Raw genomic sequence first — 13,500 nt, 5'->3', positions numbered from 1 at the left:
AGAATTGTCTTCGAGCTTATAACTCTTTTGAATTGCATGTTGTAGCTAGCCACCATGTGATTTGGATCCTTTTCCCTCGATTAGGCAACCTCTTGATGGATGATGTTGAGCATTTACCTTAATGCATTGTGTTCATGATTATATCCATCCATATGTTTGACTTGAATGCTTTCATGCTTCTCTAATGCTTGTCTTACCTTACAAGCTTACTTAAAGCATCTCAAGCACACTAGGATAAGTGAAGTGCATGCTTCTTTTGTGACATAGCTTTTATGCTAATGTGTGTTCTAAACCGCGCAATTTAGAATTCACACACTTATTTGTCATTCATGTCACACTAATTCACTCACTCATTTCTAGTGATCTACCTCATTCCAACAATGTATGCTTCTTTGCTTTTATATCTTCTCATCTTATGGTGTTATATTTTTATTTTTCATGAACAATGCACCACAAGCACACATGGAAGCGGAAGAAAGAACATGCAGCAATCTGGAGATTCGCCATACCCCCTTGCTCATCTTTGAGTGCACCGAGGATGGTGCAAACTTTTAAGTGTGGGGAGGTCGTCCGACCGATCGGCAATCTTGGGTGACAAATCTAACTCCAATACTTTTGCATTTCATTCTAGGATTTTAGGATTTTTACTTGCATTTTCTTATTTTTGCATATGCATACACAATAAGCTTAGTCAAAATAATGAGAATTCTTCAAGATTTCTATCTATAGGGCATGTCAATTGATTTGAGTGAAAACTTTTCATAGAACTTGCTTGAATTATATATATTATGGATCATGTTTTGAGCTAAGAACACAAGCTTGTGAGACTTGAGCCTAATGATGTGGTTACATCTTATAACCACTTATTTTTCCTTCTTGTGTGCATTAGTCTTTTTCTATGATTGTAATCTTTGATTTGTTTGATTCTTTATGTCCATTATTTTGTGTATTCATGCATTTATATGATTGAGGCCATCATTTTATTAGCTCACTTACCCAAATAGCCTTACCTTTTATCTTCCTTTGTTAGCCAAATTTGAGCCTACGCTTAACCCACTTATTCTTATTTTAGCACATTACAAGCCTTAAAGCGAAAAACAATAATTGCCCCTTAATTTGGATCTTTGATTAGCTTAGGCTAGTGTGTGTGAGTATCATTCAAGTGTGGGAACCTTGGGACATTGGGTGAATAAAAGGGTATTTTGTATTGTTATTGAAAATATTGGGAATTGGGTACATACTCATGTATTGATCAAATGTAAAACCTTATGCATTGATGCTCTTGTATATAGAAAGAAAAAAAATGAGAAAAACAAAAGAAAAAGAAAAGAAAAAAATAATATGGAAAAGAAAAAAAAATAAAAAAAAGAAGAAAAAAAAATAATAAAAAGGGGACAAAATGCCCCAAGGCAAGGTCCAATAAAATCAATGCATAAGTGTTGTGAAATGAAAAAGAAAATGCATGAGTATGTGAAAAAGTGAAAAATGGGTAGCTAGATTAGAACTTAATTGTATAGGATGTCATAGGTTAGGTGGGAAGTTTAAGCTTATCAAAGATTCAAATTTCAAGCTCACTTGACCAAATATGCATCCTACCTTGACTCTAGCCCCATTACAACCAATGAAAAGACCTCATGATACTTGTATGCATGCATGAAATAAATGTTGATTGTTAGAAGAAAAACAAATCTTGGAAAGCATGAAATAGAGGAGAATTGAGTGAATCAACCCTAAACACTTGAGCGAATAGAGTGCAAACACATCCGGTGAGGGTTTGATGCTCAATTACATGTTTTCACCTATGATCATCATTCTTCATGCAAGTTTGTAAAAATATTTAATAACTCAATTCAATTGTGGATTAGACTTGCTAGTCCTTAGCCCTTGTGCATATATGTTTCTTGGGAATTGATTTATTTTGACCCAGCACTTGCATTCATTTAGATAGTTGCATATAGGTAGATTGCATTTAGTTAATTTCCATTGAATAAATGCCATACCCTTACTTCATTCTTGGTTTAAGCATGAGGACATGCTTGGTTTAAGTGTGGGGAGGTTGACAAACCCTATTTTGACGGTTTATCTTGTATTGATTTTTGGGGATTTTATCACCTTTTACCCACATTTATTCAATGAAATAGCATGGTTTTGTATATTCTCCTTTAATTGTGCTTAAGAGTGAAAACAAGCTTTTTAGGTCTTAAAATAGCTAAATTTAATTCTCCTTGATTCCATTAGATGCCTTGATATGTTTGCTAAGTGATTTCAGATTTAGAAGGCAAAGATTGGATCAAAGGAATGAAGAAAGAAAGCATGAAAAGTTGGAGAACTCATGAAGAAATGGAAGAACCGGAAAGCTGTCAAGCCGACCTCTTCGCACTTAATCGACCATAACTTGAGCTACAGAGGTCCAAATGATGCGGTTCCAGTTGGGTTGGAAAGCTAACATCCGGGGCTTCGAAACGATATAAGATTTGCTATGGTTGAACCACTCATGGTGACGCGTATGCGCATAGTACGCGCACGCGCCGTTGCTGCCACCTGGTTCACTTAAAACAAAACGTGGCCAGCGAATTCTAAAGCCTTGTGGGCCCAATCCAACTCATTTCTGATGCTATTTAAGCCAAGGATTGAAGGGGGAATGGAGATACTTTTCATACTTTTCATACTTTTCATACTTTAGAAGTTAGTTACCATTAGTTTAGTTTTAGCTTAGTTTTAGTAGTGAGAGTTAGTTTCTAGAGAGAGAAGCTCTCTCTTCTCTCTAGAATTAGGATTAGAATTAGGTTTAGTTTTTAGATCTAGGTTTTAATCTTTGCTTTCTTCCACTTCTATCTCTCAATTCTTTGTTGCTACATTCAATCTTCTTCTATTCCTTTGTTGTAATTTCCTTTATGTTGTTCTTATACTTTGTTGTAGATCTAGTATTGTTCCTTCTACATTCTTCCAATTCAATAAGAGGTAATTCATAATAAATATGTCTTCTTTGCTTTTCTATTGTTGATCTCTTGTTTTTGTAGTTGTAGATTCCTTTAATTCTTGCATTTAATAATGTTTACTCCTCTTGCACTTTATGTGTTTGTTGAAATGTCTCTTTTAGTTTTAGTGTAGATTTTGTTCCTCTTGGCCTAGGTAGAGTAATTAGTGACACTTGAGTTATCTAATTCCTTTGTTGATTGATAATTGGAGAGATTGCTAATTGGTTTGGAGTGCACTAAAGCTAGTCTTTCCTTGGGAGTTGGCTAGGACTTGTGGCTCAAGTCAATTCATCCACTTGACTTTCCTTTAATTAGTAAGGGTTAACTAAGTGGTAGCAATGAACAATTCTCATCACAATTGAGAAGGATAACTAGGATAGGACTTCTAGTTCTCACACCTTACCAAGAGCCTTTTATAGTTGTTAGTTTATTTTCATTGCCATTTACTTTACATGCTTCTTATCCAAAACCCCAAAATAACTCATAACCAATAACAAGACATTTTATTGTAATTCCTAGGGAGAACGACCCGAGGTCCAATACTTCAGTTTATAAATTTTAGGGGTTTGTACTAGTGACAAACAACTTTTTGTATGAAAGGATTAGTGATTGGTTTAGAAACTATACTTGCAACGAGAATTCATTTGTGAAATTCTAAACCATCAAAAATTCAATCTTCAAAATACAGGAAGAGAATTCTGACAGAAAATTTACAGTGAATGGCCAGAGGTTGAAGCACTATCTTGGAGGCGAGATCGATCGCCAGAGGTTCGCTCATCTGCTGAATTAGCAGAACTGACCATCAAGCTAGTGACATTAAAGAAGCGCTTGTCGGGAGGCAACCCGATAATTTCGTATCCTTAGTTATTTTTCGTAGTAGTAGTTTTCTTACTTATTTGATTTTTATTGAGTTTTTACTATTTTTCTGATCATGCAGCTATTTTAGAACAGGAACCGAATACTTTAAAAAAAAAAAGAGCACACGACGCGCAAGCGTCAATGACGCGTACGTGTCATAAGTGTGTGCGTGAAAAATAGAAGTGAACAGAGAGTTGAGGAGGAGTGGCGCTGGAACTATGTTTTGTGCACAAACTAGCCCACGCGTACGCATACCTCACGCGTGCGCGTCATTTGCGCTTTTAGCCACCCACGCGTGCGCGTCCCTGACGCGTACGCGTGACCCTGCAAATCGGCGTGAATGGGTGTATGGCCAGAGAGTTGTGATGGTGTGGGGCTAGAACTGTGCTGGGAGCACAAGCCTCACCACGCGTACGCGTCCCTGACGCGTGCGCGTCATTTTCCCATCCTGACCGTCCACGCATACGCGTCCTAGACGCGTACGCATCTCTTGAAATTCGCACGATCCACGCGTACGCGTCGCATGCGACGCCCAATTAAACCACCTCAGCGTCTGATTTCAAATCATCCACCCCCCAATCCTAATTCTCTCTTGTTCTTTTATCCTTTTATTCTTCTTTCATCATACTATTTTTTTTTGTTTTCAGTTCTTCTTTGCTTGAGGACAAGCAAACCTTTAAGTTTGGTGTTGTCGCTTCGCTTATGGCTTTTCTGTTTATTTTAATAGCACCAAAGGGAGATGAATGTTCTTCATGTAAGAATTAGATGGCCACTAGCATAACTGAGGTGGTTGAATTCCTTTCATTCTATATTCCTTCCCGCTATTACTATGTTATGTTCTGGTTTTCTGCTATTTTGTCTCGTTTATTGCATGATCCTTTATTAGATAAATTCCTAGGTTCTAGTTTAGTTCTACTATTTTGAAATTTTCTGTTATTTGCTTTAATGTTGAAAGATGCCTCATGTATTGCCCACTGAGCTTGAAATCAAAAAGAAAGAAGAAAAGATGTAGTGCATGAAAAATTGAGTTTAATTTCTAGAATAGTCTCATTTATTCAAATGTGGTGGTATTTTCTGTGACTCTGAATGCATGACATGAACAGTGCATATTTAAATTTGAATCAAAGAATATTGATGTACAAGGAACAGGAATTTAGAGAACTATTATGAAGTCTCTGCAATAAGTAAAAGTTTAATCCTTGAAGTAAAAGAAACAACATTGAAAAAAAAAAGAAAAAAGGATATAAAAGCAAGGTCCAAGGTTCTGAGCATCAATGACTAGGGAGGTCAGACATGATTAAAAGATCAATGAGTTGTTTCCCTAGTCACATGCTTGTGGTGTTCTTGTGTCAAGTAATCCTTGAGACAAAATATTTAGAGTCGAGATCAATTGCAATTAGCATAGTATGAAAGGCTTTGAGCACCACTGTCTGGGAGTAACTGAAAGGAAAATCAGAACTTAAAGAGAGTTCCCTAGTTAAGTGCTTGTGGTGTTTCTGTGTCAAGTGAAGCTTGAGACAAAACATTTAAAGTCACGGCTAGGCTCAAGGTGCAAAGCACCAAAGAAAAGAGAATCAAAGAAAAAAAAATTTGCTGTGTTCAAGGGTTAAATTGAGTTACAAAAGATCAGAGAATTCATAATATTATCCGGATTCTAATTCTGAATGACAGTGACATCCTTCTGATTTAAAAGAGAGTGAGATACCAAAACTATTTAAGATTGCAGTTGTAAACCCCACTGTAAGAAGAGACATGAGCTTAATCGAACTCTCATTCTCATGCAAATTGAAGCCTATATTAGTTTGGTTGCTCAACAATTCAAGTTTGGTGTTGTGATGCGTGAGCATATTCCCTATCTTTTCTTAGTGAATTTGCATGTAATTTGTTGAGTTTAATTAAGAATTAATTATCTTTTAGCCACTATGGATGCTACTTTGAGTCTTGTGCAATTCTGTTTATTTTAGGTAGTATTTGGTTGGATTTGGTGGAGCTTCCACAGAAAAAGAGAAGAAGGCTATATAGGGCAGGAATGGCTTAGAAGATGGAGAGGAAGCTTACACAAATGGAATCAGCACAAGAATTAAAGGAGATGACAGCGAGGAGCGACGCGTGCGCATACCTGACACGTGCATGTACCTGACGCGTGCGCGTGATTTGGAGCTTTCCATGGCGACGCGTGGGCGTACATGACGCGTACGCGTGAAAAGCGAAGTTGCTCAGCGACGCGTGCGCGTACCTGACGCGTACGCGTAACACGCGAAGAAGACTATCGATGCGTAGACGTGACTGACGCGTACGCGTGACATGCGTCACGTGCAGAAAACGCAGAAAACGCTGATTTTAATTCTGATTTAAACTTTAATTATTTTTAAAATAGGAAAAGATATTATTTTAGTTTTAGAAAATAGATTTTAAATTAATTAGGATTAGATATAAAAGAGAAAAGAAACTTCTCTTCGGGGGATTCCAACATTAGTTAACTTTTCATTCCACCTCAGCCCAATTTACAATCCTTATTTTCTCTCTGAACCATGAGCAACTAAACCTCCACTGTTAAGGTTAGGAGCTCTGTCTATTGTATGGATTGATACTATTATTTTTCTAGTTTAATCCATGTACTGATTTATAATTTAAGAATTATTTTCGTTCTTTATCTTATGAATTTGGGTGGAACGGAAGTATGACCCTCTTTCTAATTGAGTTCTTGTATAACTTGGAAAAGCTCTTTACTTGAACAACAGCTTGAAAACAATTTCTCCTAAATTCTAATTATCTGGACTTAACGGGATACGTGACATATAATCCTCTTATATTTGGGTAATTAGGATTTTTGTGGCATATAAACTAGAATTGAACTTCACCCTCTAATTAGAATTAATTGACCAAAGAATTGGCGGTTGATGAATTTTAGAGGAGACTAGAAAGGTCTAAGGAATTAGGGTCTAGTCACATATAGTTTGCCATGAATTAAATCTTGCATGATTAAAATAAATTAATAAGAAAAATCAATCCGAAAAATAGATAACTCTGAAACCTTAATTGCTTTCTCCATACTTTATTCTCAATTTATTTGCTTGTCTGCCTTCAGATATTCTGAATTTACTGTTTAATGCTTTTGAACTCTCAAATACTATTTTCTGCTTGTCTAACTAAGTAAATTAATCAACCATTGTTGCTTAGTCCTTCAATCCTCGTGGAATCGACCCTCACTCACCTGAGATATTACTTGGTACGACCCAATGCACTTGCCGATTAGTTTGTGGTTGTAAATTCCGCACCATTAACACGAAATGTGTGTGTTGTCTTGGAGCAATCACGTGGTGAATTTCTCTCGAAATTCTGTGAGGAACTCCCTCTAAAGTAACACGCAGGATGCGTATTGTATCGGGAGATGACACGTGACGAATCTTTGCTGAAAATCTCTAATAAAGTTGTTTTGAAATTCTGCGAATCTTTGATAAAGTAATAAATACTATACATATTATATTAGCATTTTATGAACATTCACATTTCTGCAATAACACCTCTAGCACCAATATTCAAGAAAAATTTCTTTTTTTTTCTTATATCTAAAATAATTTCGGTTAATGTTACTGTCTTTTAGTATATTAACTCCTGAACATTAGATAGGACATTGAACATAATTGTAATACAATACTTGTTGAAAGTTAGAAACTTGAAACTCCCTCAACAGGGAAAAAAAAAAACTATAAAACACTAATTGCATTGATTTCAGCATTACGCTTTCCCAATTCATCATCATTCATCTCTCTTCAGGTTGCGAAATCTTTTGTCTCGCATAGAGAAATTAGTGCATAATAATATGGGCCAAGTGTGAAAGTTGATGCGATTCCAATGGGAAAAGAAACAAAATAAGAAAGAAGATTTGATATATATATATCTCGCTTTTGCTTATGCGATTTAATAGTTTACTTTATTGTCTTATATTACTATTGACCAAGGCCACAATAATTGATTTTGTCGACAAGCTTTTAAGAAATTAATAAATAAAATTGTTATCTTGTGTATTCACGTTTGTCATACATCATTTGTATTATTATTAATTATTAAATAATAAGATAATTTAGCTGAATAATAAGTTTCAGTGGGTTGGGATTGTCATGTTGCATGAGTTATATTTTGGAAGTGCGCATGCATTTGATTGATATTCTTCCCCCTCTTTCTTTTTGGAATTATATTTTCTTTTCCTTTATTTTATGTGTACAGTTTGATTAATTAGTTCCGTCTCCTGTTACCGGCCACGAATAGTTGATTTCAATATCTCAATGGACAAATATCTGGAAAAGTGAAAATTTAAAGTCAGTAAATTTGTTACTTGAGCTATTTTTTTCTGAGTAATACTCGTAATACTCAAATCAGTTTTAAACAAAAATTAGTTAAACATTTGTCTAAAAATGGAAAGTTAAATACTAATTTGATAAAAAAATATTATTTATATATTAAAATCAGTTATTAATATATTTGTATAAATATATATATTGTTTAATTTATTTTTAATATATATTTTATTTTATATTAATAACTAATTTTAATGATTAATTTTAATATAAAAAAATTTAGAAAATCAATTAAAATATAGCTAACTTGAAACAAATTAATTAAAAAATTATTTTTATTTTAATTTTAAAATTTAAAAATTAGAATAGTGGAATTCTTTTTGTAATAGACTTATTTTTTAACTAATTGATTCTAAATTGACTACATACTAATTAGTTCTCTAATAAAATCGTTTTAATATATACAGGTAATATTGTTGAAGTTGGTATTTTACTATTTGTCTTCGTCGTGCATCCGATATGCTCACTCACCGTCTATTCCACTTTAATTTTACCCTCGTCTTTACCCAGATTTAATTAAGTGAAAAAGGTTCATTTTCCTTTAATTAAGTGTCGAGAATTTATAAGATTCTATACTAAAGAATTTACGAGTTCTATTAGGTAGACAATAAAGAATGTAAATAACGTGAACGATGAATTATACTCTAGACCCACTAAAATAAAAAACATTTCACCTCATTTATCCACCACAACTCTAGCCTTCCATCTTCCACTTTTTTCTCTTTTTACCGCAGCCACTTTACTCTCCCTTTCCTGTCACACCATCACCAATGCACCTCATCGTCGCCGCCACCATCTGAAAAAGCAACATACCGCATTGTCGCTGTACCTTCTTCTCCCAAGCGTCGCGCTGTTCTGTGCTCCCTGTAACCGACGCTGCCATTGCACCTTCTTTTTCCCTGTGTCGTGCCCTAGATCTCGACGCCGCCGCTGCACTTCTTCTCCCATGCGTCGCGCTGCCCCTATTCTCCCTACAAGCGATGTTGTCATTGCGCGCCTTCTTCTCTCTTCTATGACATCACACCGTCGAGCAGCCAGCGGCCTTGTTCTGCCGCTGCTCCAACATTGCACATCTACCCTTGCTTCCACGCTACTGCGTCGTATCTTTGCCACTTCCATCGCCTGCCGCTTTGCTTCGTTCACCCAAATGGTATGACTCAAATAAATATCCACTTCTTAGTGAAAAAACCATATGCATATATAGTAAAATCAACATCCTGCGAAGCATGTGTATGTAGAATCAAGCAAATCAAGTAAAATATCAATGATATACCCAAATAAACATCCATTTTAGAATGAAAAGAACCATCTGCATACATAATAAAATGAATATTCGACTTATTTTATAAGAAACAAGTAACGAGATAGCAGATACGAGAGTAACGGGATCGCGATACAACAGTGACGGCAGTAGCTCAGGATTGCAAGAGAGGGAAGGTGACGTTGTAAAAAAATGATTTAAAAAAATTCAAAATTACGATTAAACCTAATTAATTTAAAATTTAATTTTTAAAATTAAAATTAACTTTTCTTTTTTAACCTATTATTTACGTTGTTAAAAAAAACGTTATTTTCTTATACTTTTTCAACCAACAAAACCCTTCTCAATCCAATATTACCATGTATTCTAAAATAATGTTCATATCTTGGCCCAAAGATATAACCATCCCAAAATGAATAAAAGTTTCCCTAAGAGAGCTGGCTTTATCTATTCCTACCCGATCTCGGGCGCAACGACAGATAATTCATCACTACTTATTTGAACAAATAACTAACTCCTAAGATATTCCTCATTTATTTAGAAAGGAAATCTCAACAACTTCTTCAGAAAAGAAAACGGTCATTCATCATCAAAGATGGAACTATTTTAAAAGGTGGTTATCTACTCTACTATAGATACACTGACATCTTGAGATATATTCAGGATTCAATCTACTAAAAACCTACTTAAATCTTTACTAACTTAAGTATCATAATATCTTGCAGGTACCACCCTCACCTTCTCATGAGAAACTCAGATAGCGACATCTCGACACTAACAGAAGTCAAACGCTACCCAAAAAAAAAAAAAATCTAAACCTTAAATTCAAGTCCAAAATAATCCAATTTTAAGTACCTCTGGGAACAATACTCGTTAATAAAATCCATCCCTTAAAAGAGGTTGGACATTTAACTATGAAACATGACTCTAGCTAATGGGAGAATAAATTACGCTGGCACCAGCATATTAAAGGTGATAAAGCACAATATTCGAAGTAGCTTGAACGGAATCGAATTGGTGTAAATTCTTGAGAATAGATTGCACCGGAATTCTGTTTTTGTGTCTGCATATTATTATATAGTTATATTATAGTGTATATATCAGGCTTGGAATCACATAATTTCCACATGATCAATGGATATATTCTTCTATAATTTACTATACATTATATTATAACTCGTTTCTCACGCTTAAGCTGTCAAAGATGAATTCATGATTAAAGGTTCATGCTGTGTGCGTAGCTGCATCACCAGTAGTAAAAAGTTGGTATATCAACTTTTGGCTCTGATGATATATATAGCAGCCTCTCTCTTTGATTTTTCACAGCTAGAGCTTAAAAGATTTTTAATTTCTTAGGCACATGTTTAACATATATTACTATCTTCGAATAACAACAACAACAATAAAGTCTTGTCCCACTAAGTGGAGTCAGTTACATGAATCAAATGACGTTATTGTGCTCTGTCAGGTATCATATCTACAAAGAGACAGTTTACATGTAGATCTCGTCTGACTACTTCAGACACAGTTAAAAAAATAACATTTAACTAAGATAAAAAAAACAATAAATAAAGTGTGACAATAAACCATTATTATTTATTAATTAACATAACGATAACTACTTCCATAATTAAAACTTAATTGGCAATATGTTAAAAAAGAAGAAGTAATAATAAAAAATAAAAATAAAAATATTTTTTTATAAAATTTAAGAAATAAAAATGTTAAAATAAAAACACAAACTAAATAAAAACACAAAAGGGCACTGCTGCAGCATATTATTGTTGCCATTTAAACAAATGAAAAAGTGAAGAAACAAACAAGTTAATTTAATGGATGGTCAATTATTTCGAGCGTACAGTATACTAATTAATAAAAAAATTGCAAAAGTAGCTTTCTTAGACTCATACTCACAGACCAGGGTTAGTGATCTCATGTCTTTTCATTGAGAAATTTCTGCATCCTAATTCCCAGTTACGTACACATCAACAATTAAGATTGGGCTCTCTTACTGTAATAGGCTAAAACTTATTCTAATTATCTCTTACCTCTATTTTTAACTATATTTCTGTATGTGTCTTATTTTTTAGGGATAAATATTATTTTAGTCTCTAATATTGAGGGTCAAAATCAAAATTGTCCAAATGTAATTTTTGATTTAAAATCGTGTTAGATTTTTGGGCTTCCTTTCTATGTGGAGAAAAAGTCCAAATGCTAGTATCCAAGCCCATGAATAGTTGAAGTGGCTGAGGTGAGTTAGGGTTGAGAGAGAGATGTCATTTTGCAAGAGAACACCAAACACTAAAGAGAAGAGAGAAAGTTATTTTCGCACATACATAAAACTGTCTCTGTAAATTGGTCACTGCAAATTCATTAACCGTTGGATCGAGCTCAAATTTGGATAGAGTGTTCTACACATCTGGTTCTTTAATTTCACCGTTCGGATCTTTAATTCGACATCTATAGCTAGAGATATTGACCACGCACAGTAGCTCTGTTTTTGTGGTATTTTCATCTTCTTGTTCTTGTTTTGAAAGCTTTGAAGTTTGGGTTGTTTGACTTGTTGTATGCACATTTTGTGCAGTAATTTGTGGCTCTCTTGTACCCTATTTTTCATCATAGTGAAGCTATATCCTGATCTTGGTGACTCATGATTTTTACTTCTCTCATTGAGGAGGTTTTCCACGTTAAAAATCTTGGTGTTAGCTTGTTTATAATTTCTGGTTTATGTGATTTTTCCGCCGCTATTGGGTATTATTGTGCTGGTGTTAATACTTGTTGTTGTGAGTGGATATTGTTGCTCCTCTGATTCTTGCAAGTAGGGAATTGTGTGTTTTATTCCTATCAAATCGTCCATAACGTTTTATTTCATATTAAAATCGTCATTTTGAATAAAATAATTTTTAAAAAAAGATAACAATACCCCCAATCCCTAACTTCACTACCGTTCATTTTACATTCCCTGCCACCACCGTTCATTCTTCATTCTTCACCATCGCCACCCCCTTATTTCCACTATCAATCATCCGATCATTTTGCATTCTCCACCACCACTGTTCATTCTGCATTTTCTACCACCGTCACTGCCCCTATTTTCACTATCAGCCATTTCTTTCCACAACAACAATAACAACAGAACATACATTCAAATTCAAGAATCCATTATCAATAATAACAGAACATTTAAATCAATAATAACACAACATTTAACATTAAAAAAATTCAAATGACATAGAAATCAACACAAACAGAAACACAAACAGAAGTAGAATGCAGAAAAAATCAACATAAGCATAAGGCAGAAGCAGAAAGTAAAAATTGAAGCAGAAACAGATACAGAAATTCAAGCACAAAGCCAAATCAACAAGCAAAAGCACAAATTCAACAAAAAACAGAAGCAGAAACAAAAACAGCAAACAGAAACTAAAGTAAGGAGTAGATGTAGAAACCGAAGCAGAATATTATAAATTTAATTTTAATATATTTCCAATCTAAAACAGTTTTATACGTATAATTAATTATATAATATTATTTTAAAAATATAAATAATTATTTTTTATTTAACTATAAATATAATAAAGAAAACAGATTTAATTAGATGACTCAAAAGTCAAAACTGACTCGTACAATAATATCAACCATAGCCTTCATTTTTTTTAACACATACAGAAGCAGAGTTACGCTCTCACAAATATTAGGTTGATTCATTATGGTCTTGTAAGTGTGAAGAAAATGGAGATAGAGGAAGAGAAATTGTTGTCGCAGTAAGCTTGTATATGTGGAGATATAAAATGTTATTTTATGTTAAAAACGCCTATTAATGTTTTTTTTTTTTAATAGCTTTTTAATTTTTTTTATTTATTATTAGAAATGAATAAAGTGAAAAACACCGATTGGCATTTTGAACTCCCATATTTCCCAAATTATAACACCATTATCTCACATATGATGTTTTTTGTTCCCATATTTAATTAAATGAGTCAATAATAAAAAAATGAAAAAATTTTACTACTATATTAATATAGTTTTATTATTGATTTTTAAA

The sequence above is a fragment of the Arachis ipaensis genome, chromosome B6 (genome assembly GCF_059453495.1).
Source record: "Arachis ipaensis isolate K30076 ecotype BB chromosome B6, ASM5945349v1, whole genome shotgun sequence".
In the NCBI taxonomy this organism is placed as follows: domain Eukaryota; kingdom Viridiplantae; phylum Streptophyta; class Magnoliopsida; order Fabales; family Fabaceae; genus Arachis; species Arachis ipaensis.
This window is presented reverse-complemented; position numbering follows the sequence as displayed.